The sequence below is a fragment of the Schistocerca nitens genome, chromosome 10, assembly GCF_023898315.1.
Source record: "Schistocerca nitens isolate TAMUIC-IGC-003100 chromosome 10, iqSchNite1.1, whole genome shotgun sequence".
NCBI classification, from domain to species: Eukaryota; Metazoa; Arthropoda; class Insecta; order Orthoptera; family Acrididae; genus Schistocerca; species Schistocerca nitens.
The window spans coordinates 52,110,134-52,133,873 of NC_064623.1; the positions used below are offsets into that span (position 1 = coordinate 52,110,134).

A 23,740-nucleotide genomic window follows, 5' to 3' on the forward strand; every position below is an offset into this window, starting at 1 on the left:
GACACTGTCGGAAAGGCGTGCGACTAAAGAAGAGAGGGAAAAGAAGTAGCCACATTCTTATATAGAACAAAATACAGATCATAATGTTACGTCGCTCTCATTATCTTGTGCGTACATATTCGCCGACTTGCAGCGCAGTTCATTGACTCTGTGGTTAAATTATATCTTTAAGTCTTGATATTTCGATAGGAAAGGAAAACAGTATGTTATTACGTCGCGGGCAGGACACAATATTACATCTTTTATGAAATGTCTATACCTAAGAACATATATCTGCAATGTAAACTGGAATTTTGTGTAAGATATGCAATTAAAAAACAAGAAGCCGTGCATTTTTCATAGAGAGAGATTAGATATGTGTTGGTTGGCATATATTTAATGCATTTTATGTTTAACTGATGATGGTATTGGAATTGAATGAAAGAAGGACCAGAGCGAGATTCGAACCAGCGATCCATATAATACATAGTTACCATTCTCCAACTCCACCGGTTCAGCTTCGCATGGTGTTCACGCAAAGGCCGTAACTGTAGTAAACAAAGTTCCTTGGAGAACTTTAGAGCAGATTTTCTCTGTAAACTCGTGGAAAGCATTTTAAGAACCACCTCCTCCTCGCCACTTTTTGAGGGTGTTTTCTCGCGCCTGTTTCACCTCGAAGCAGGAAGCAACGTCAGCCATTTTCACACTACGTTTTAACAGCGCGACAATCACAGCACAACATACAGACTGCGACTGTACGCCATTTTTAAATAGCCAAAGTACGATAAAGAAAAACGTTGATGGCTGGTAATGAATTAGAATATCTTGGAAGTTTAATTTGCCATAACTTAGTAATAAGCTATTTAATATGCAAGTAGGACCTACTTCCTTCCAGGAACGAAACACCAATGTAGGTGTGGTACGGCTGTGACCGACCACCGCGTTTGTGTTCGTTTACATCAGATTTACTCTTATGATAAAGAAGTATACCGCTAGTTCCCACCCGTTTATTTCTGTGTCGATGAGAGAGCAACAGCTACTTCTTGCATTGTTGCTACATATTAATAGGCTCTCCTGTAATGTATTAAGACTATGGAGAATGACCTACTTATCTTAAACACTGGCCCTGTGAGGACTCAATTTCAAACATTTTTTATTCATTTCTTCTTCTTCTTCTTTCGTTTTGGCCATGTTGTTGTTGTTTTTGTTGTGGTCTTCAGTCCTGAGACTGGTTTGATGCAGCTTTCCATGCTACTTTATCCCAGTACTTACTGCAACCTACATCCTTCTGAATCTGCTTAGTGTATTCATCTCTTGGTCTTCCTCTATGATTTTTACCCCCCACACTGCCCTCCAAAGCTAAATTTGTGATCCCTTGATGTCTCAGAACATGTCCTACCAACCGGTCACTTCTTCTTGTCAAGTTGTGCCACAAATTTCTCTTCTCCCCAATTCTGTTCAATACCTCCTCATTAGTTATGTGATTTACCCATCTAATCTTCAGCATTCTTCTGTAGCACCACATTTCGAAAGCTTCTATTCTCTTCTTGTCCAAACTATTTATCGTCCATGTTTCACTTCCATACATGGCTACACTCCATACAAATACCTTCAGAAACGACTTCCTGACACTTAAATCTACACTCGATGTTAAAAAATTTCTCTTCTTCAGAAACGCTTTCCACGTTAATGCGCTTCAGCTTTGTTTCTTCTGGTCTTTCTTCTTTCCCAGTATTCTTTCATCCTCATACTTCGGAACCTTATTTGTTCTTCTGTCCAAGATGATTTTATACTGCGTCTCGTCCTGTCCAGGAAAGCTTTGAAGGCCTGCATTTTTCATTTAAAAATCACCCTGTTATACATCTCTAGTTCCTGTATTCTCATTTCTTCCAGATCTGTTTGTATCTCTTGGATCCAACGTTCTGTGGTTTTCTTGTTCATCAGAAATTCCGTGATTCGCCGTTATTTATTTTTTTTATATATGGGGAAGAATTTTATGGAACCTTTTGTATATATGCAATCTCATCCGTAAAAAAAAAAAAAAAAAAAAAAAAAAAAAATGGGTGAGGTGAGTGGGTTGGACAGTAGTTGCTAAGATTATTGGGCGTTAACAGTGGTATAACTCGTAGCATGAGGACAAGTAAATCTTCTCAGGCAGTTATATGGGGAACAAAAAAGCTGCGTATATCTTAATGCAGCTTATTAGAATGTTTAAAGAAGATACACGCTCCAATCACCTTAATGTAACAGCCACCTATGTTCGACGTAGATTGTAATTACCACTGACATCTGGCAGCAGGAGGATATGTGAAGCGTGTAGGGTGGTAAGAGGGGGGAGGCGGAAACAGTTCAGTCATTGTCGTTATGGGGAAACAGAGCTATTTACCCGATGTGCAAAAGGCATTGTCACTGACTTCAAGGCCAAGGGTGAAACATTTCCGAAACGGCTAAGTTTGCAAACTATTCTGCGTGCCGTCATGGTTAAGGTACGGGGTGTTCAAAAAGTCTCTCCGCAGTGCCGTGTGATTGTTAGCCGCGCGTGCCTTATGCCGCAGTGAACATACCGAAATGAAACTCAGTGAAATAAAAGTTATTAATTTATTGAATATTCATTTTTACTTACAAATTTTCACATTAAATGTTGAAAGTGTCCCCCCCCCCCCCTGTTTTTGAATACACAATTCGTCTAATTATGTTTCCAAACACAAGCTGTAACATTACTTATTTAACAGAGGCAGTGAAAGAGGATTTTGAACGGTCTGTAACAGAAGCAGTGAAAGTGGATTTTGGACGGTTTCTATAGCTTTCGCTGGACCCCAGAAGAAAGCCAGGTGGTGTTAGGTCAGGCCATCGTGGAAGCCAAAGTCCCTATGAAATTATGCTATCACCAAAACATCAGCAAGCAGTGACATTGAAACGCGAGCTGTATGCGCGGTTGCACCATAAAGTTCTCCTATGAATGGGTACACAATCTCACTGCAGTATCGTTGTGCGTCCGACGTCTAGAAATTGCAATCCAAACCCCTATTTTAACACGATGAAGTGGTTCCTCATGAATACACGACGGATTTGCAGTACTCCACATATGAGAACTTTGCGAGTTCATGTACCCGGATAAATGAAACGACGCCTCATCAGTGAAAAACATTTTATTAAGAATATCCCTTCCATTTTGTTGAACGAAGTTTTTGAACCATTGACAATAATGCAGTCTCTTGCCATATTCAGTATTTTTCAGTTCTTGCACGACCGTCACTTTGTATGGGAAAAGTTCTAATTTTTTCCTTACAGCTGTGTGGGCCGTTCCGACAGTAACAGCGATTTCCTGGGCGAGTTTTCGTACTGACTTGTTAGGACTCACGGACATTTTATCGGAAATATCGAGTAGTTTATCGTCAGACAAAACGCTAGGACGACCACTTTTCGGTACATCTGTCACTGAACCCGTACTTCGAAATTTGTTAGATCTCGCACAGTATCGCGATGTGGGAGTGTTGTCTCCGGGAAAACTGAATTAAATGTTTGACGAACTGAAACTGTGTATTTGCCGCCAGCTTTGAACGCTTGTTCGACTAAAAACACACAGTCTTCAATGGTTAGCGTTTTGACAGTGACAATAACGAAACAGACGAACAAAGGAACTAAACGTTCACGTCAACGCGTAACGACACACACCAACGATACTACTGACGCTGGCTGAGATAAACGAAACAGTAGACTGTTGGGAGAGTCCACTTGAAGGGAAGTAACCCAGGCAGGCGAACAATCATACAGCACTACGGAGAGACTTTTTGAAGACCCCGTATATCGTGCATGGCAAAATGGCGCTATCCAAAATCCGCCCCAAGGGCCGTAGATCACAGGGGAGAACGACGGCTGCAGAGATGTGTACGGGCGGACAGAGGTGCAACTGTTGAGACACTGGCCGCCCAGATGTAGGGAGCTACCAATAGTGCCTCATCAACGACCGTTGAGCAAACGTTGCTGCTTATGACCTTAAGCCGTCAGCACAAGGACCGTGCATCCGAAAGTTGATCGTTGAGCGTGCCCAGTTTCTGACGTCATAGCGTGGAATAGCACGTTCGGGGGTCTTCGCGAACGTGCAGAGCAATATCTGGCTTGTCAGATATTCTAAGCGTGTGTGTAAGCGTTGACCAATGACATGATACATCGCCACCTACGTCACACGCTCGCCGTCTCCCTTCAGTACAGAGCTGTTAGGCGCCATATTGGCATTCATTTCAAGCCTATATGTATATATGCCGTTTGAGCGCCAGCGAAGTGAGAATCACTGGAAAAACCGTTGTTAACTGTGTGATTCGTTCCAATAAAATAATGAGAAACATCATAATCGTGGCAAAAGATTATTGCAACTTGCGTATTATGAGAGTAGGTTATTTGAAGGCAGCGACACACTGAAGATCCAACCAAAACGCATTGTTCTTGGTACAATTTGTTATAATTTAAATTTCAATTAGTAACATATCTACGATTCAGGTTTTCAGCAAGGCGTAACATAATATGAATCGTCATAAGGGTTCTGTTGTTGGGTTAGCGTAATGAGTAGCGTCAGAGACTGCTAGAAATGTTCGTAGGGGCGATGGTTCGCGTCTTTACACTTGTAATTTTTATTTTCTTATGATTCGCATTTTTATTACGTTCTGATACTTTATTATTAGTTTAATATAGGTATATACTACATTATCTGATGTTATGTAAGTATAAGTTAACCTTTTTTGAGGGGTGACTTTGTTCAGTTGGCTTAATCTACAGTACAGCTTGCGCTACTTGTATAAAGATATTTCTTTTACGCTTCGTAGTTCACATGTTGCAAAGATTCTGCTACTGGGTAGGAACAGTGACCAAGTAACACTGACCTTGGGGTTTCACTAAAATGTGGGAATGATGAAATAATGTTTCTTAGGCGGAGAAGTATTCCAAATTTGTACCGCACTGTTTGTAACGGACATGGTACTTTCCTTTTCGTGGACGATGGAGGAAATGTGCGTCTTAATAGAGCTAACGTGGTGATTTTACGCACGCCCGTTGAGTAAGCAGTGTGATCTACGAACTAGAAACATCCCTCAACTGCCGCTGGAGTGCGTTGAGATCGCGTATACCACATTGGGGCCCACGTACCGTATGCACAAGTCGCATCGTTACTGAGCGTTCAGCAGCACGTTGAACTTGGCACGTTCAACGTTAACGTTCGACAGCACGGTCCGTGTGCCGACGGCTTTAGGCAGTAGGTGCCTGGTTCGTGCACCCATGCTAACTCCTGGCGACCAAGGCTCGGATTTGCATGCCAGTACCACAACTGGATATCCATTGAGTGCCGACAGGTGTCATTTTTAGATGAATCACGTTTCGTGCTCTGTCAGCATGAAACATGTTAAACTTCTTGCAACAATCGCAAGGCTCCGGGCCGGAGGAGGTAGCGCTACGGCATGGGGAATGTTCTCGTGACATTCCCCGTGCGATCTCGTCATTCTGGAAGGCCCAGTAGTTCAACGCAAGTATGCATCTATCCCTGTGGCCCATGACCACCCCTACATGCAGTTTGTTTTACCTCAGCACGATGACATCCACCAGCAGGACAACGCAACGTGTACGTGCGTGCTTCGAAGAGCACCAGGAGTACTTCCCTGGCCTTAGATTCACCGGATTTAAACCCAATTGAGAATCTCTGGGACCAGCTCGGCCAGTCTGTTCACGCCTTGAATCCTCAACCGAGAAACCTACCGCAGCTGTCCACGCAAATGGAGTCGGCACATTCTACACTACTGGCCATTAAAGTTGCTACACCACGAAGATGACGTGCTACAGGCGCGGAATTTAACCGACAGGAAGAAGATGCTGTGATATGCAAATGATTAGCTTTTCAGAGCATTGACACAAGGTTGGCGCCGGTCGCGGCACCTAAAACGTGCTGACATCAGGAAAGTTTCCAACCGATTTCTCATACACAAACAGCAGTTGACCGGCGTTGCCTGGTGAAACATTGTTGTGATGCCTCGTGTAAGGAGGAGAAATGCGTGCCATCACGTTTCCGACTTTGATAAAGGTCGGATTGTAGCCTATCGCGATTGCGGTTTATCGTATCGCGACATTGCTGCTCGCATTGGTCGATATCCAATGACTGTTAGCAGAATATGGAATCGGTGGGTTCACGAGGGTAATACGGAACGCCGTGCTGGATCGCAACGGCCTCGTATCACTAGCAGTAGAGATGACAGGCATCTTATCCGCATGGCTGTAACGGATCGTGCAGCCACGTCTCGATCTCTGAGTTAGCAGATGGGGACGATTGCAAGACAACAACCATCTGCACGAACAATTCGACGACGTTTGCAGCAGCATGGACTATCAGCTCGGAGACCATGGCTGCGGTTACCCTTGACGCTGCATCACAGACAGGAGCCCCTGCGATGGTGTACTCGACGACGTACCTGGGTCCACGAATGGCAAAACGTCATTTTTTCGGATGATCCAGGTTCTGTGTACAGCATCATGATGATCGCATCCGTGTTTGGCGACATCGCGGTGAACGCACATTGGAAGCGTGTATTCGTCATCGCCATACTGGCTTATCACCTAGCGTGATGGTATGGGTTGCCTGCCATTGCTTACACGTCTCGGTCACCTCTCGTTCGCATTGACGGCACTTTGAACCGTGGAGTGCAATTACACATTAGCTAGTACCCCACTCTCTCTCCTCCACCACATCACGAATTTTAGCACCTAACTAAACTGTAGAATGGAAAATTTTTCTTGGAGTACTTTTATTTTTAAAATGATGAAAGGCGCATGATATTTAGTTTGTGTGTGTGTGTGTGTGTGTGTGTGTGTGTGTGTGTGTGAATGAATGACGAAGGAATTCGTGGTGCATCGTAAGTGCTTCTAACTATCCACACTAAGGGTGCACACTTGTTACAAAACATACTTCCCCTGCAATAATCCTCCCCATTGCGCCACTTGCATATCCTCCGCACTGCAACCCCATTTGAAAGCATCAAGTTAAAATGTATGCTCCATACTTACTGTTCGTAAATCACTTCATTGCTGCACTTCTTGCTTCTGAACAGACAGAAAGTGGAAAACTTTAGGCTGTTATTGTTTTGTGTCTGACCACAGCCACTAATACTAATAAAATAATAATAATAATAATAATGTGTAAAGCACTATACTAGCCCTTAGTAGTTACTGCTGTGTCGTGCTGTCAAGTAATTCATTTGCCTGTTTCGAAGCGAGTAATGAAGCAATTTCCGGACTGCTGCAAATTCTATCTACAACTTGGAGGAGACCTTTTTTTAGAGATTTAGCATTTTTGACGTATGTGTCTCACTTTTATCAGCAGCGATAGACAGAAAAAAGCACGACATACATGTGTAGTGAGTGGGAAATGTGTAACCTCCACAGCATTACAGATAGTAATTGAGAAAAAGTAATTATTGATAACTTACATAACAAGTATTAGAATCTTACAAAATTGTGGTAATAGTAATGATCTTTTGAAAATGAGTCCGCTTCGTGACTGAAACAGAAACAAATCGTTTAGTTTTCACCCGTCACAAAATTTTATTTTACTCCTCAGCAGGTAATTACCCGCAATTTGGGAACCATTGTTCTAGAACCTAATTGACTCCCCTTCCTGCACATTTCGCAGAGGTCAGCGCTGCAAAAGGTGAATTCAGATAGTTGTTGCCCTGGCAACCGGTACATCGGTAGCCTGCAGTTGTCTGCTTTTATTATTATACAGTAGGTAAGTCGACAACATCTTGGCACATTGAAACTGTGGGGGGAATAAGGACTCGAACCCCGAACCTTTGCTTTATGAGGGTAATGCTCGTATCAGCTGTGTATTAGAACACGATTCCCACGTCAGAACGATAATCCCTTAGACTGACTACGCTTTCTTTTTACAGATGTGCTAATCTCGCAACGTATTTTGTAGAGGTTCTGTAACGTCGAAATAAAAGTGCTGTTAGAATTGAAGCTGTCGCGAAATTTTCATGTGCCAGGAAACTGCAAAACAGTGCACGTTCCGTGAAGACTTACGATTGATTCTTTTATAAATCCCTTTGGGAGGAAAATCGTCTCACGCTGTCTAAGAAGATACGTGTATCTTACCGACCTGTGAATTTGTGACTTACTAGCAGGAGACTACTTAATCAGTTTATGCCGCTTATTGCGGAGAATGCCGGCACTAATACTGTTAAGTGGGGCGTGTATAGGATGTGTTTCGTGGAGGCGGTCACGTTTGAGTGGAGCTGCATCTGCGGGCACACGTGATGTAACTGCAGAACTCAAGGCTAAACGAGATAGCGTCACTTAACACGACAGGCGCGAACTGTTTTCCATTCAATTCGTACCCTCTCTGCCCCACTTAATCTCTTTGTCCCGTCTGCTGACGCACCTAACATGGCGGCGCGATAAAATTTGTGAACGTTGTTCAAATTTCGATTCTCTGGAAGCGATTCTCAGACGAACGGAATTGCTGCTGAGTCACAATTTAACGTAGAAAAGGGCTTTTAAAAATTCGCGACGGTATCACCGGTGACTCAGGAAAAAAGAGAAACGTTGCACAAATGAAGACTATTTTCCTGACAGGAAGCTTCCTCTGGTTATGTCTTTATCTTGTCATTCGCTCAGTATGACACAATAAGAGGAACATAAGGATTTTCTATGCCAGGAAGCTTCAGGATTTAATAATTTTTTGCACAGAGTTTTACAGCCCCTAAGAATTTGTTAAAGGTTAAAAACTGTAATACTGAAAAGAAATTATGAATTTAGAATGTCAATATTTTCTTTAAAAAATTTAAAGAATAGGTTGAAATCCAGATGTAATCATGGTTTTAAACTTTCATTAGTGACTGTCGGATCCAGCATAAAGAAAATGATTGAATTTCTGCCATGCCAGACATTGTGAATGTTGTTGCATTATCAACGGCTGATGTCAATAAAAGTTTTTTTTTTAATTTTACCAAAATGTTTAAAGCGTCGGTGGAATAATCTTTTTACCACTTCACCAGTTATGACTTTTCGATGACGTAAATGAGGATGTAATGCTAGTCGCATTGTCAAAGGAAATCGGCCGTGCTCTTTCCATGGGAACCATCCTAGCATTCCCTAAAGCGGCTTCTGGAAGCTACAGAACAATTAAAATCTCCATAGCGAAAGGGAATAGAACTCCAGCATCCCTCCCCCCCTCCCAATGGAAGTGCAGTGTCTTTAACCATTCCTAACGCTGATACGAACGAATTGAAAATGGAGTCAGGTCGTTTGTTATACCGTGGTTCAGTTTAATACGTAAGTACACTGCCTTGTGTATGTGATAACAAAGAATAAATTACTGGAATTGTGTTATTGTTTTACATTGGAGATTAGTTTACAAATAAAAACTCTACTTTCCATTATGAGGAATCAAATGGCTCTGAGCACTATGGTACTTAACATCTGACGTCATCAGCTACCTAGAACTTAGAACTACTTAAACCTAACTAACCTAAGGACATCACACACATCCATGCCCGAAGCAGGATTCGAACCTGCGATCGTAGCGGTCGCGCGGTTCCAGACTGAAGCGGCTAGAACCGCTCGGCTACATCAGCCGGCTATGAGGAATCAGTGAAATTCCTGTCACATCTAACAGAAATGTGACATAATTGGATGCTATTTTTTTTCTATGCAGTTCATGCCTTTTTTTGTGCCAAAATTAGTTTCATCGAACAGCTATGAGAGCTTATTGGTATAGGCACAAGTGCGGATATTACACTGAAGCGTCAAAGAACCTGGTGCAGGCATGTGCCAAAGAAACTGATACAGGCATGCGTGTTCAAATACTCTTGGAAACGTGTCGCTTGGTCGGACGAATCTCGTTTCAAATTGTATCGAGCTGATGGACCATGGAGACAACCTCACGAATCCATGGACCCCGCATGTCAACAGGGGCTATTCCAGCTGGTGGAGGTTCTGTAATAGTGTGAGGCGTGTGAAGTTGGAGTGGCATGGGACCCCTGATACGTCTAAATACAACTCTGACAGGTGACACGTACGTAAGCATCCTGTCTGACCACCTGAATCCATTCGTGTCCATTGTGCATTCCTACGGATTTGGGCAATTCCGGCAGGACAACGCGACATCCCACACGTCCAGTATTGCTACAAAGTGGCTCCAGGAACACTCTTCTGCGCTTTGACACTTCCCCTGGCCGCCACACTCCCCAGTCATGAACATTATTGAGCATATCTGGGATGCCTTGCAACGTGCTGTTCAGAAGAGATCTCCACCCCCTCGTACTCTTACCCATTTATAGACGCCCTGCAGGATTCATGGTGCCAATTCCCTCCAGCACTGCTTCACACATTTGTCGAGTCCATGCCACGTCGTGTTGCGGCACTTCGGCGTAATCACTGAGGCCTTACTGTCCACTCACATAAATGTAACCAGATGTCAAAAGTCTGAATATGAGCCGCAAGGATAGATACATGCTTGAGTTGACACGAGATCACTCAGGGAATGCCACGAAAACATACCCGCAGACTTAAACGCTCCTTCCACCGCCGTGGATCCTACCGACGATTGTTGCACGGCCGTAAACGGCAACGGCCAGCTGTCAGATGGAGCATAAAACGTGACTGACCTCAAAGGGCGACCTGTCGCCACCCAGTGGACGTCCTGTTGCAGTGGCGTGTAAATTAAAACCTTCCTCGCCGATGAACAGCAGTCAGCGTGGCAGCATGAGCCAGGCGTCTGCCTCGGAGGTCCACATGTAGCTATGTTCGCTGAACGGTCATTGAAGAGACACTGTAGGTACCCCCTTGGTTCATCTGGGCGGTCAGTTGCTCAACCGCCCGTACACGTATCCGCAGTCGTCGTTCACCTGTGTCATCCATGGCCCGTGGTGCACCACAGTTGCCTCTGCTCCAGTTTGCATTCCGACGGACCAGGGCAACTCCAGCAGGACAATGCGACACCCCATACGTTCAGAAAAGGGCACAGGTCATCCCCGTTTTCAAGAAGGGACGCCGAACAGATATGCAGAACTATAGACCTATATCTCTAACGTCGATAAGTTGTAGAATTTTGGAACGCGTATTATGTTAGAGTATAATGACTTTTCTGGAGACTAGAAATCTACTCTGCATGGGTTTCGAAAAAGACGATCGTGTGAAACCCAGCTCGCGCTATTCGTCAACGAGTGAGGGCCATAGATACGGGTTCACAGGTAGATGCCGTGTTTCTTGACTTCCGCAAGGCGATCGATACAGTTCCCTACAGTCGTTTAATGAACAAAGTAAGAGCATATGGACTATCAGACCAATTGTGTGATTGGATTGAAGAGTTCCTAGATAACAGAACGCAGCATGTCATTCTCAATGGTGAGAAGTGTTCCGAAGTGAGAGTGATTTCAGGTGTGCCGCAGGGGAGTGTCGTAGGACCGTTGCTATTCACATTATACATAAATGACCTTGTGGATGACATCCGAAGTTCATTGGGGCTTTTTGTGGATGATGCTGTAGTATATCGAGAGGTTGTAACAATGGAAAATTGTACTGAAATGCAGGAGGATCTGCAGCGAATTGACGCATGGTGCAGGGAATGGCAATTGAATCTCAATGTAGACAAGTGTAATGTGCTGCGAATACATAGAAAGAAAGATCCCTTATCATTTAGCTACAATATAGCAGGTCAGCAACTGGAAACAGTTAATTCCATAAATTATCTGGGAGTACGTATTAAGGAGTGATTTGAAATGGAATGTCCGCCGCTCGTGGTCTCGCGGTAGCGTTCTCGCTTCCCGAGCACGGGGTCCCGGGTTCGATTCCCGGCGGGGTCAGGGATTTTCACCTGCCTCGAGATGACTGGGTGTTTGTGTTGTCCTCATCATTTCATCATCATCCAAGAAAGTGGCGAAATTGGACTGAGCAAAGGTTGGGCAATTGTACGGGCGCTGATAACCACGCAGTTGAGCGCCCCACAAACCAAACATCATCATCATCATCTTGAAATGGAATGCTCATATAAAGTTGATCATCGGTAAAGCAGATGCCAGACTGAGATCCACTGGAAGAATCCTAAGGAAATGCAATCCGAAAACAAAGGAAGTAGGATACAGTACGCTTGTTCGCCCACTGCTTGAATACTGCTCACCATTGTGGGTTCCGTAGCAGATAGGGTTGATAGAAGAGATAGAGAAGATCCAACGGAGAGCAGCGCGCTTCGTTACAGGATCATTTAGTAATCGCGAAAGCGTTACGGAGATGATAAACTCCAGTGGAAGACTCTGCAAGGTAGACGCTCAGTAGCTCAGTACGGGCTTTTGTTGAAGTTTCGAGAACATACCTTCCCCGAGGAGTCAAGCAGTATATTGCTCCCTCCTACGTATATCTCGCGAAGAGACCATAAGGATAAAATCAGAGAGATTAGAGCCCACACAGAGGCATACCGACCATCCTTCTTTCCACGAACAATACGAGACTGGAATGGAAGGGAGAACCGATAGAGGTACTCAAGGTACCTTCTGCCACACACCGCCAGGTGGCTTGCGGAGTATGGATGTAGATGTAGAATGGCTAAGTGTGGCTCCAGGTACAGTCTTCTGAGTTTAAACATTTCCGCTTGTCACCAAACTCCCCAGCATGAACACTATTGAGCATATCTGGGATTCCTGCTCAGAAGACATCTCCAGCCCTTCCTACTCTTACGCATTTATGGACAGCTCTGCAGGATTCATGGTGTCAGTTACCTCCAGCACTACACGAGACATTAGTCGAGCCCATGCCACGTCGTGTTGCGGCACTTCCGCGTGCTCGTGGGGCCCTACACGATATTAGGGAGGTGTACCAGTTTCTTCGGCTCTCGACTTCAGTGTAATTATTGTCCTTGAATACATTGCATTTCTGTTCTGTGCTTAGTTCTTTCAGTGAATGAAGAATCACTCTTGGTTTCGGGGTTGTATTTATTATTTATTTACCAATGACGCGTTTCGCCAGATTCAAGCATCTCTAGATTGACTTACTCAGAAATATACATTTTGTTGGAAGCGGCATGACCCCATTTTGCAGAATTGGAAATACTAACAAATTCCAACATGACTTCTTGATGTTACTTGGTATTAAGCATATGGGATACCGAGCATACAAAACGTCACAGCAAGTAATTGCCCCCATCAGATATTCGGAAACATTGCGCCGTGTCCTGTAAATAAACGGAACAAAATATAGCCAAGAAATAACGAAATCCTGTGACCGGCTTTGTCATGAAAGTATATGTATTACAGAAAAGAGAAAAGAAAAAAAGATTGCCTTGCTGATGCATGCAATGTAGTCCAATCGGGAGCACAAAGAAGCGTGCGCGAAGTGTACTGTTAGTGAGCTGTGAGCTACAGAGTATTATTTAACTGCCAAATATAGGCAAGGATTAAATAGTAAAAATGAGAATAGTTGTTTGCGTAGCCCTAAAATGAGCAACTACAAACCCAACATTTTTACTTGGTGACAGATCAATGTAGGGCTGATCTTGTTTTGTTTTCACTGGAATACACTGCATACCTTAGCAAGATAATTTTTCTTTTTTTTTCACTGTGGTGTGTAATATCTATTTTTATGACAAAGCCGATCACAAAGTTTCACTATTTTTTAATACATCCCGTTCAATTTATTTACGTGATACCACGCAGTGTTTCAGACTTCTTGACGAGGGCAGTTATTTCCTGGTATTTTTTGTATGCTCGGTATCCCATGTGCCTAACACCATTTGACATTCAGTAAGTTGTCTTACAATCACTTGCCACTAATTTGGCAAAATCGGGTCATGCCATTTATACCAAAATGTGTGTTTTTTTGTTGGCCTATCTAAAGATACGTGAATCAGGTGAAACGCATCATTGGTTAATAATTAATAATTACAGCCGTGCAACCAAGACCTTTTCCGCGGTTCTTTTCGTGTATTGTGCAAGTTTTCGATGAACTGTGTTACTTGGGATTGTCACGTCATGCCAAAGTTACTTTCGTTCAAAAAATGGTACAAATGGCTCTAAGCAATATGGGACTTAAACATCTGAGGTCATCAGTCCCCTATACTTAAAACTACTTAAACCTAACTAACCTAAGGGCATCACACACATCCATGCACGAGGCAGGATTCGAACCTGCGACCGTAGCAGCAGCGCGGCTCTGGACTGAAACGCCTAGAACCGTTCGGCAACAGAGGCCGGCGTTACTTTCATCCTCGTGTGTTCACACCCGTTTATGGCCTCAACACTGGAGGTACCGAACTAAAGAAATGAACACAATTGAGGTTTTGTGTCCTGAAACACACGTTTTACGTCATTAACGTCAAATATTTAACACGTTAACTCATTTGAAAAGAAATGAGTAGCTGTTTCCATACATGGGAGCTAGATTCTTTAGTGAATAGATGGTATTTTTGGTAAAACGAAGGAAGATATTCTGTTCAGTAAAATTAAAATCTATGTTTTCGAGGATCACTGTGCATCACATATGCCGCCACTAGCGTATCTCTAGCGTAGGAGTTATGAGAAAACGGTAAGAGAGAGTACTTGGGAACAGAGGCACGAAGAAAGTAGTCCGTCCCTCACTCGAGATACAATAGGGGTACGACAGAAGCGGTGTATACTCCCCCCCACCAATGCGCTGCACAGTGGCTTGGTGGAGTATACATGTAAATCCAGACAGGTGTGTCACTTCTGGGGGCTGATCGTAATAACGTGTGTGTGTGTGTGTGTGTGTGTGTGTGTGTGTGTGTGTGTGTGTGTGTGCGCGCGCGCGCGCGCGGAGGAAACACGGCTGCTTCCGCAGCCGCACAGAAAAGAGCGCAGAGCGAGCTGGACAAAAGGAACAGGCCGCCATTACGCGATTGTTCTCCGCAGACAGCTGAAAGCTCTGAAGACGCGCTTACTCAAACAGCCGTGCTCCACCGTGTTCTCGTCCCAGAGAGTAACACCTCGCCACCGGCCTTTCATCGCAACCCTCTGCGAGAAATCATCACCACCACCACCACCACAGGGACGGTAGTAATTTCGTCAGCGAATCTTGTCACTGATAAGCCTTCACCCCGAAGTTTCATCCCGCTTCTCAACCAATCCTATTTCAGTCATTGCTTGTACGATGTGTAGACAGAACAGCACAGGCTGAAGATTACGTCGGTGTCTTATGCCCTTTCTAATCCGAGCAGTTCGTTCTTGGTTCCGCATTCATTATGATAGCTGCTCCCTTAAACTTGGCTGAATGCCTGGCGCTGCATGCATGACACATGTGTGGGTACTTGGCGGCCTTCACACTCGTCTATGACGATCACCAAACGTCACACAAAACCTGCACTCGTCAGCGGAGAGAACCGGATGACATTGGACCAGTTTCCATTACAGTTGACACTGTGCACACGCGTACACCCCCCCCCCCCCCCCTCCCGTTCTTCCTTGTGCACAACGGTGCTATGGCAGGGGGAGGGTTGCAGAGGAGTAAATTCATGAGATTCATTGGAAGAATCCTAAGGAAATGCAGTCCGAAAACAAAGGAAGTAGGTTACAGTACACTTGTTCGCCCACTGCTTGAATACTGCTCACCGGTGTGGGATCCGTACCAGATAGGGTTAATAGAAGAGATAGAGAAGATGCAACGGAGAGCAGCGCACTTCGTTACAGTATCATTTAGTAATCGTGAAAGCGTAACGGAGATGATAAACTCCAGTGGAAGACTGCGAGAGAGACGCTCAGTAGCGCGGTACGGGCGTTTGTTGAAGTTTCGAGAACATTCCGTCACCGAGGATTCGAATGATTCAAATGGCTATGAGCACTATGGGACTTCACATCTGAAGTAATCAGTCCCCTAGGACTTAGAACTACTTAAACCTAACTAACCTGAGGACATCACACACATCCATGCCCGAGGCAGGATTCGAACCTGCCACCGTAGCTTTCGCGCGGTTCCAGACTGAAGCGCCTAGAACCGCTCGGCCACACCGTCCGGCCACCGAGGAGTCAAGCAGTATATTACTCCCTTCTACGTATATCTCGGGGAGAGACCATGAGGATAAAATCAGAGAGATTAGAGCCCATACAGAGGCATAGCTACTATCTTTCTTTCTACGAACAATACGAGACTGGAATAGAAAGGAGAACCGATAGAGGTACTCAAGGTACCCTCCGCCATACACTGTCAGGTTCATTGTCCCGGAGTGAAGTGTGGCCCCTCTCCATCTTATTAAAATCTGAAAAAAACAAGTCTCTCAGCCCCCATTCCGTACTAAGCCATCATCCTTGTTAAATTACTCCGTATGGCTCAAAAGGTGGAAAAAGCAAGAAAAAATAAAGAGATAGTCGATTTTATTCGTAATACTTAATCGTAGGGAAATACTGGGGTCCCAAAAATACGGCGATAAATGCATACTTGAACATAAATGCATATGCTAGTCTATCTTGCAGGTTGCGGTGTATTGTTTTTTACCACTTACGATAGCTGTTCAATCCTCTCGATACGTTGCGCTCAGTAAGTCTCCTGTGCAGTGAAGAGTGTATTATGTCGGAGCTAAATGAATTTGAAGGTGGCCAACTGTTGGTGCTCGTATCCTGGATGCTTCCGTAGCCAAGGGAGCCGAAGTGTTTGGCGTTTCAAGAGTTGCCGCATGGAAGATTTGTACCAAATGGTTCAAATGGCTCTGAGCACTATGGGACTTAACTGCTGTGGTTATCAGTCCCCTAGAACTTAGAAGTACTTAAACCTAACTAACCTAAGGACATCACACACATTCATGCCCGAGGCAAGATTCGAACCTGCCACCGTAGCGGTCACGCGGTTCCAGACTGTAGCGCCTAGAACCGCTCGGTCACTACGGCCGGCGAAGATTTGTACCGCTTACGGGGAAAGCAGAAAAACATTGCCCTATAAGTAACGGCCCGAACGGAAATGCGCGTTCAGTGATCTTGACAGACGTTCATTGAAAAGGGTTGTGTCAAAAAATGAAGAGGACGACAGCTGCAAAACTGAATGTCGCCCTCATGAATCCTGTCAGCACTAAAAAACAGGAAGGGAGCTACATATGCACAGAATTGAAAGGCGAGCTGGAATTACAAAACCACTCCTAAAGTGATGCAAATTCGCGCAGCAGTAAAACGTGTTGCTGAAGCCGTGAAACCTGCGTTATGGATCGGTGTCATTTGGTCTGATGAGTCTTGTTGCACACTGCTTCCAACTTCTGGCTGAGATTGTGTCCCCAGAGTGAAACATGCTCGTGCTTCTCTTTTGATGTGGGCAGCCTTATCAGCCAAGATGGCCACATCATCATCATTGCCAGTAACCATGGGGTCCATGCAATATCACGATAAGTTCCATCCTATGGTACATTGTTCTGCAATGGTGATGGTGTGGCTGAATACAATAGGGCTCCTGTTACACAACCCACATTCTCCAGGACTGGTTTTGTGAGCTCGCCAGGTTTCAATATTATTGAGTCTTTGCGTTGTACTTCGGAGGGAAGGGTGCGTGAACGATATTCACCTGCATCAACGTTAACCGAAAATGGCGCCATTGCAGGGAGAATGGTGCAGGATTCCATTGAAGATAATATGGCACTTTGGTTTCAGGCGTTTCAATATTTTTGTCCGCCCCGTGTATCTTGTCTAAAACGGGTATTATGAGAACTGTCACTAATTATAAAGTTTCAGATGGTTGACACTTGTAACCAGTTTTTATTTATTATTAAAAATTTCTAACATAACACTGATACATCAGCCATGTAATTACAGTTAGCATGCATGTAAGGAACAAGGCTGATTAGGTCTTCTGTACACACATCAAAAACAGTTTTGCGTGACCTCGGTTCCGAGAGTTCCGGAACCTGTTCAGAAAATTGGAATACAGACGAACATAAACATCATTTCCGCCCTTCTAATTGCTCATGAAAACCACATATCGCATGTTGTACCACCATACAGCGAGACCTTCAGATGTGGTGGTCCAGATTGCTGTACACACTATCTCTAATACCCAGTAGCGCGTCCTCTTGCATTGATGCATACCTGTATTCGTCGTGGAATACTATCCACAAGTTCATCAAGGCACTATTGGTCCTGATTGTCCCACTCCTCAACGGCGGTTCTGCGGAAATCAATCAGACTGATTGGTGGGTCACGTCGTCCATACACAACCATTTTCAATCTATCCCAGGCATGTTCGATAGTGTTCACGTCTGGACAACTTGCTGGCCGCTCTAGTCGAGCGATGTCGTTATCCTGAACGAAGTCATTCTCAAGATGTGAACGATGGGGGCGCAGATTGCCTTCCATGAAGACGAATGCCTCGCCAAATGGCAACAGCGCATGGCGGCCTGGATGGTCACCCATCCAAGTGCCGACCACGCCCGACAGCGCTTAACTGCGGTGATCTCACGGGAACCGGTGTATCCACTGCGGCAAGGCTGTTGCCACCCTACCATCTACACCAGACAGAATTGTCGTTCGCTGGGTGCTCTCGTATGTGGTGCAAATCGCGATTCAGCGGTGGTGCACATCTGCCGTTTATTTTCCCCTTCGCTCGCGGGAGTCCACACGCCTGGGAGTAGGAGGAAACCGCGCTTCTGTCGTCTTCGTGTAGTGCGGTGGACAGTTCTTCTGATTTGAGAGTAAGAGGGAATAAAACACTGGCAGAGCAGCACTTTCGCGAATGAACTCCTGCCGCAGCCGAGGAATGGGAGCGCTAAGTTGTGCGGGTCCCCAGCTGCTGGTGGGCGCGCGGGACAAAAGTTTGCCCGCTGTGTCCCCAGTGGAACCGAGTGTCCGGCCACAGCCGCGCTAGACGGCCTCGCGTACACAAGACGCGCCCCCAGCCAGTGTGCGGTTGTTGCTAAGTTTCCTCCCAGGGGTCAGGCCAATTCTGGGCTCTTTCCTCGCATTTTTGTACAGGAAAAAGTTCTGGTCAAAACTGGAGGGAAAAACTCCTTTACAGTAGATGATATTCTCATCGTCGTTAAGCCGTCAGCACACGGACCGTGCATCCGAGCGTTGAGCGTGCCGAGTTTCTGACGTCATAGCGTGGAATAGCACGCTCGGGAGTCTTTCCGAACGTGCAGAGCAATATCTGACATGTCAGGTATTCTGAGCGTTGACCAATGAGATGGCACAGCGCCACTTACGTCACACGCACGCCGTCTCCCTTCAGTACAGAGTTGAGAGGCACCATATTGGCGTTCACTTCAAGCCTATATGTATATATGCCGTATCTGAGCACCAGCATATTGAGAATCACTGGAAAACTCGTAGTTAACTGTGTGATTCGTTCCAATAAAATAATGAGAAAGATCATATTCGTGGCAAAAGAATTATTGTAACTTGCGTATAATGACAGTAGGCTATTTGAAGCCAGCGACACACTGAAGATCCACCCAAAAGGCATTGTTCTTGGTACAATTTGTTAAACTACAATTAGTAACATATCTACGATTAAGGTTTTCTGCAGTACCTAACATACTATGACTAGACATTCGGAGTCTGTTATTGGTGTAGCGTAATGAGCAGCGCCACTGCCCCCTACAGATTAGTTTGATGGGGTGGTGGTTCGCGTCTTGCCACTTCCACATTTTTTTTCCTAACATTCGCGTTTTTATTGGGTTCTGATACTTTATTATTAGTTTAATATAAGTATATGCTATAATATTTGATGTTATGTAAATATAAGTTCACCTTTTTTTAAGGGGTGACTTTGTTCGATTGGCTTAATCTACAGGACAGCTTGCGCTACTTGTATAAAGATATTTTGCTCCTTTTTCTTTTACACTTCGTAATGCACATGTTGCAAAGATTCTGCTACTGGGTAGGAACAGTGATCAAGTAAGCCTGACCTTGGGGTTTTACTAAAATGTGGAAATGATGAAATAATGTTTATCGTATGCAGAGAAATATTCGAAATTTGTACCGCACTGTTTGTAATGGAACTTTTATAAGCCTGTGTCATTGATTGGACATGGTACTTTCCTTTTCGTGGACGATGGAGGAAATGTGCGTTTTAATAGAGCTAACGCGGGAATTTTACGCACTTCCGTTGAGTAAACAGTGTGATCTACGAACTACTAGAAACATCCCTCAACTGCCGCTGGAGTGCGTTGCGATCGCGTATACCACTTTGGGGCCCACGTACCGTATGCACGAGTCGCATCGTTCCTGAGCGTTCAGCAGCACGTTGAACTTGGCACACTCAGCGTTAACGTTCGACAGCACGGTTCGTGTGCCGACGGCTTTAGGTTCTGAATGTTAGAGAGCTCTTAGCGAACATATAACACGTCAGCCTCAGTTACAAATAGAAACCAATCTTTACCTAGGTTTCAGCCAAAATAATTTGGCCTTCTTCAGAAGCTATTGGCACTAAACTATTGCATGCCAAAGTTTGGCCATGCCAAGTATAAAACTATACCACCGTAGTACCCAGTCGTAAATCTACATTACTTAGCGGATGGGAAACAGCAGGCCCCACTGCGCGGACGAGTTCCGGTGCAGACGTATCTAGTTGAAATTTTGTCATTCAGTAACATCTACGATCTCTTGGTAGTGTAAAAAAATTAACCTTAGTCACTGCAGTCAGAAGATACGGCCATTTGTGTCACTTATTTTAGTAGTCGAAGCCTCACTCATTACAACCTAGAAGGTACTTCCCGTTGACCTAGAACCTTGATATGTGGCAAGAAGCAAGGTAACGCAGTAAAAAGAGAGAGAAACTCCCAAAATTGTTAAATTGTAATTACGACACGAAAAAAATTATTTTTGTCGTTTATCAAATTGACTACCTGTCCTTCTGTTAAGACCTATATTAGAATTGGGTAGACTTGTACACTGAAGAGCCAAAGAAACTGCTACACCTGCCTAATTTCCTCTAGAGCCCCCGCGAGCAAGCAGAAGTGTTGGAACACGACGTGGCATGGACTCGACTCATGTCTGAAGCAGTGCTGGAGGGAACTGACACCATGAATCCTGCAGGGCTGTCCGTAAATCAATGAGAGTACGAGGGGGTGGAGATCTCTTCTGAACAGCACGTTACAAGGCATCCCAGATATGTTCAATAACGTTCATGTGTGGGGGATTTGGTGGCCAGCGGAAGTGTTGAAACTCCTGGAGCTACTATCAGTCTAGGGCGCTGCAGTCATGGACTGTGCGGCTGGTCCCGGAGGAGGTAATTGTCCTCTCTCGGGCATGGGTGTGTGTGTTTGTCCTTAGGATAATTTAGGTTAAGTAGTGTGTAAGCTTAGGGACTGATGACCTTAGCAGTTAAGTCCCATATGATTTCACACACATCTGAACATTTGAACAGCTACTATCAATTCTGGACATGTGGGGTGTCTGATTGCCCTGCTGGAATTGCCCAAGTCCGTCGGAATACACAATGGACATGAATGGAAGCAGGTGATCAGACAACCTGCTTACGTTCACCTGTCACAGTCGTAACTAGACATCACTCCAACTGCACACGTCCTACACCAATACAGAGCCTCCACCAGCTTCAACATTCCCCTGCTTACATGCGGGGTTGATGGATTCATGGGGTTGCCTTCATATCCGTACACGTCCGTCCGCTCGATATAGTTTGAAACGAGACGCATCCGACCAGGCAACATGTTTCCAGTCATTAACAGTCCAATGTCGGTGTTGACGGGCACAGGCGAGGAGTAAAGCTTTGTGTCGTGCAGTCATCAAGGATACACGAGTGAGCGTTATGCTCCGAAATACCATATCGATGATGTTTCGTTGAATGGTTCGCACTTTGACACTTGTTGATGGCCCAGCTTTGAAATCTATATAATCTGCTGAAGGGTTGCACCTCTGTCACGTTGAACGATTCTCTTCAGTTGTTGTTCGTCCCATTCTCACAGGATCTTTTTCCGGCCGCAGCGATGTCGGTGATTTGAAGTTTTACCGTATTTCTGATAGTGACTGTACATTCGTGAAATGGTCGTATGCGAAAATAGCCACTTCATCGCTACCTCGGAGATGCTGTGTCCCATCGCTCGTGCACCGTCTGTAACACCACGTTCAGACTCACTTAAATCTTGATATCGCGCCATTTTAGCGGCAGTAACAGATCAAGCAATTGCGACAGACACTTGCTGTCTTACGTAGGCGTTACCCATCGCAGCGCCGTATTTTGCCTGTTAACTTATCTCTGTAGTTGAATACGCATGCGTATACCACATTCTATGGCACTTCAGTGTATCTTCGCTATATCGATAACTGTCGAAAATCGTAGAGATTCTAGAGTCCCGGAATGTATGAATTACCTATACATTGAGGTGAAAAAAAGTTATGAGATACCTACTAATGTCGTGTCGGACGTCCTCGTGCCCGACGTTGCATGCACTCAATAAATCGTTGGAAGTTCCCTGCAGAAATGTTGACCTGTGATGCCTCTATAGCCCTCCATGATTGTGAAGGTGTTGCCAGTGCAGAATTTTGTGGACAATCTGACGCCTGAATTATGTCCCATAAACGTGCGATGGGATTCATGTCAGGCTATCAAGTGACCAAATCATTCGCTCGAACTGTCGAGAATGTTCTTCAAACCAATAGCGGACAGTTGTGGCTTGGCGACAAGGCGCATTGTCATCCATAAAAATACCATCGTCGTTTGGCAAGGAGAAGTCGACGATTTCCAGTCGATGGTAGGTTTATTTGGACCAGAGGACGCAGCCCATTCCGTGTAAACACAGCCCACACCACTATGGTGTCCATACATGTCCATTGTGCATTCCGACGGACTTGGGCAATTCCAGCAGGACAATGGGACACCCCACAAGTCCAGAATTGCTACAGAGTTGCTCCAGGGACACTCTTCTGAGTTTAAACAGTTCCCCGTGGTACGTTATGTTGCGCGACTTCTACGTGCTCGCGGGGGCCCTACACGATATTAGACAGATGTACCAGTTTCTTTGGCTCTTCATTGTAGATTTGCTTTAATAAAGCCTAAAAGGAAAGGAAGATTGCTGTGCTCCATCATTTTGAAAGTCATAACACAGTCGTGGAGTGCATCCCACATTCCTAATGGAAAGTAACATGATACAGTGAAACTTCTTTATTTAAACGAGTGTGTCTGTACTTAAATTGCTAAATGAGTGAGACCCACAATACCCTCGCGCAGCGCAATCTGACTGCTCAAAAAAAAGATAACCAGACGTCAAATAATTCAAAGGAATGGCCCTGACTAAAAAGAAATCCTAGCAATAACCTATACATTTTATTAAGCACTTACCTCACAAAAATCTTCATTACGCGAACTACTGCAATACAGCGAGCGTCAGTACTGCCAGCTAAGTAAAATATTTTAATTACGAAAGCTACTAACTGCTAATAGGAATGTGGTTAGCAAAGGAAAGATTTTATTGCAAACCAAATAATGTAGTTTTTTTTACCTTAATAATGTGACATCCAGTTCAGACACGAATATAAATAGTCATTGACATCTAGTACAAAGGTATATAATCATAAATAATATTTAATCTCAAAGTCGAACACGTACAGATTGTTAACCTATGCTAACACTTCAGACCTCTACCCTCCACCAATGCTCACATCTCACATCCATCACTGCTGGCTGTTCACCTCCAACTGCCCAACAATATTTCCATCACTGCTGGCTACTAACTTCCAACTGCCCAACAGCACTGGCGATTAACTTTCAACAACGAGTCCGACCAGCCACAGAGTCTCTTAGGCCGGTATTACACTATCAAATTTCTTTGTCAAAGATTTGATCCAATATG

The 23,740-nt window shown here is 44.7% G+C and overlaps 1 protein-coding gene and 1 pseudogene across 1 annotated transcript in view; one reads left to right on the forward strand and one right to left on the reverse strand.

Annotated features, from left to right (window-relative positions):
* LOC126210483 (mucin-12) overlaps positions 1-23,740 on the forward strand; it is a 388,877-nt gene that overhangs the window by 68,765 nt on the left and 296,372 nt on the right. The window lies entirely within an intron of this gene.
* Positions 18,309-18,426, reverse strand: LOC126210870 (5S ribosomal RNA; annotated as a pseudogene).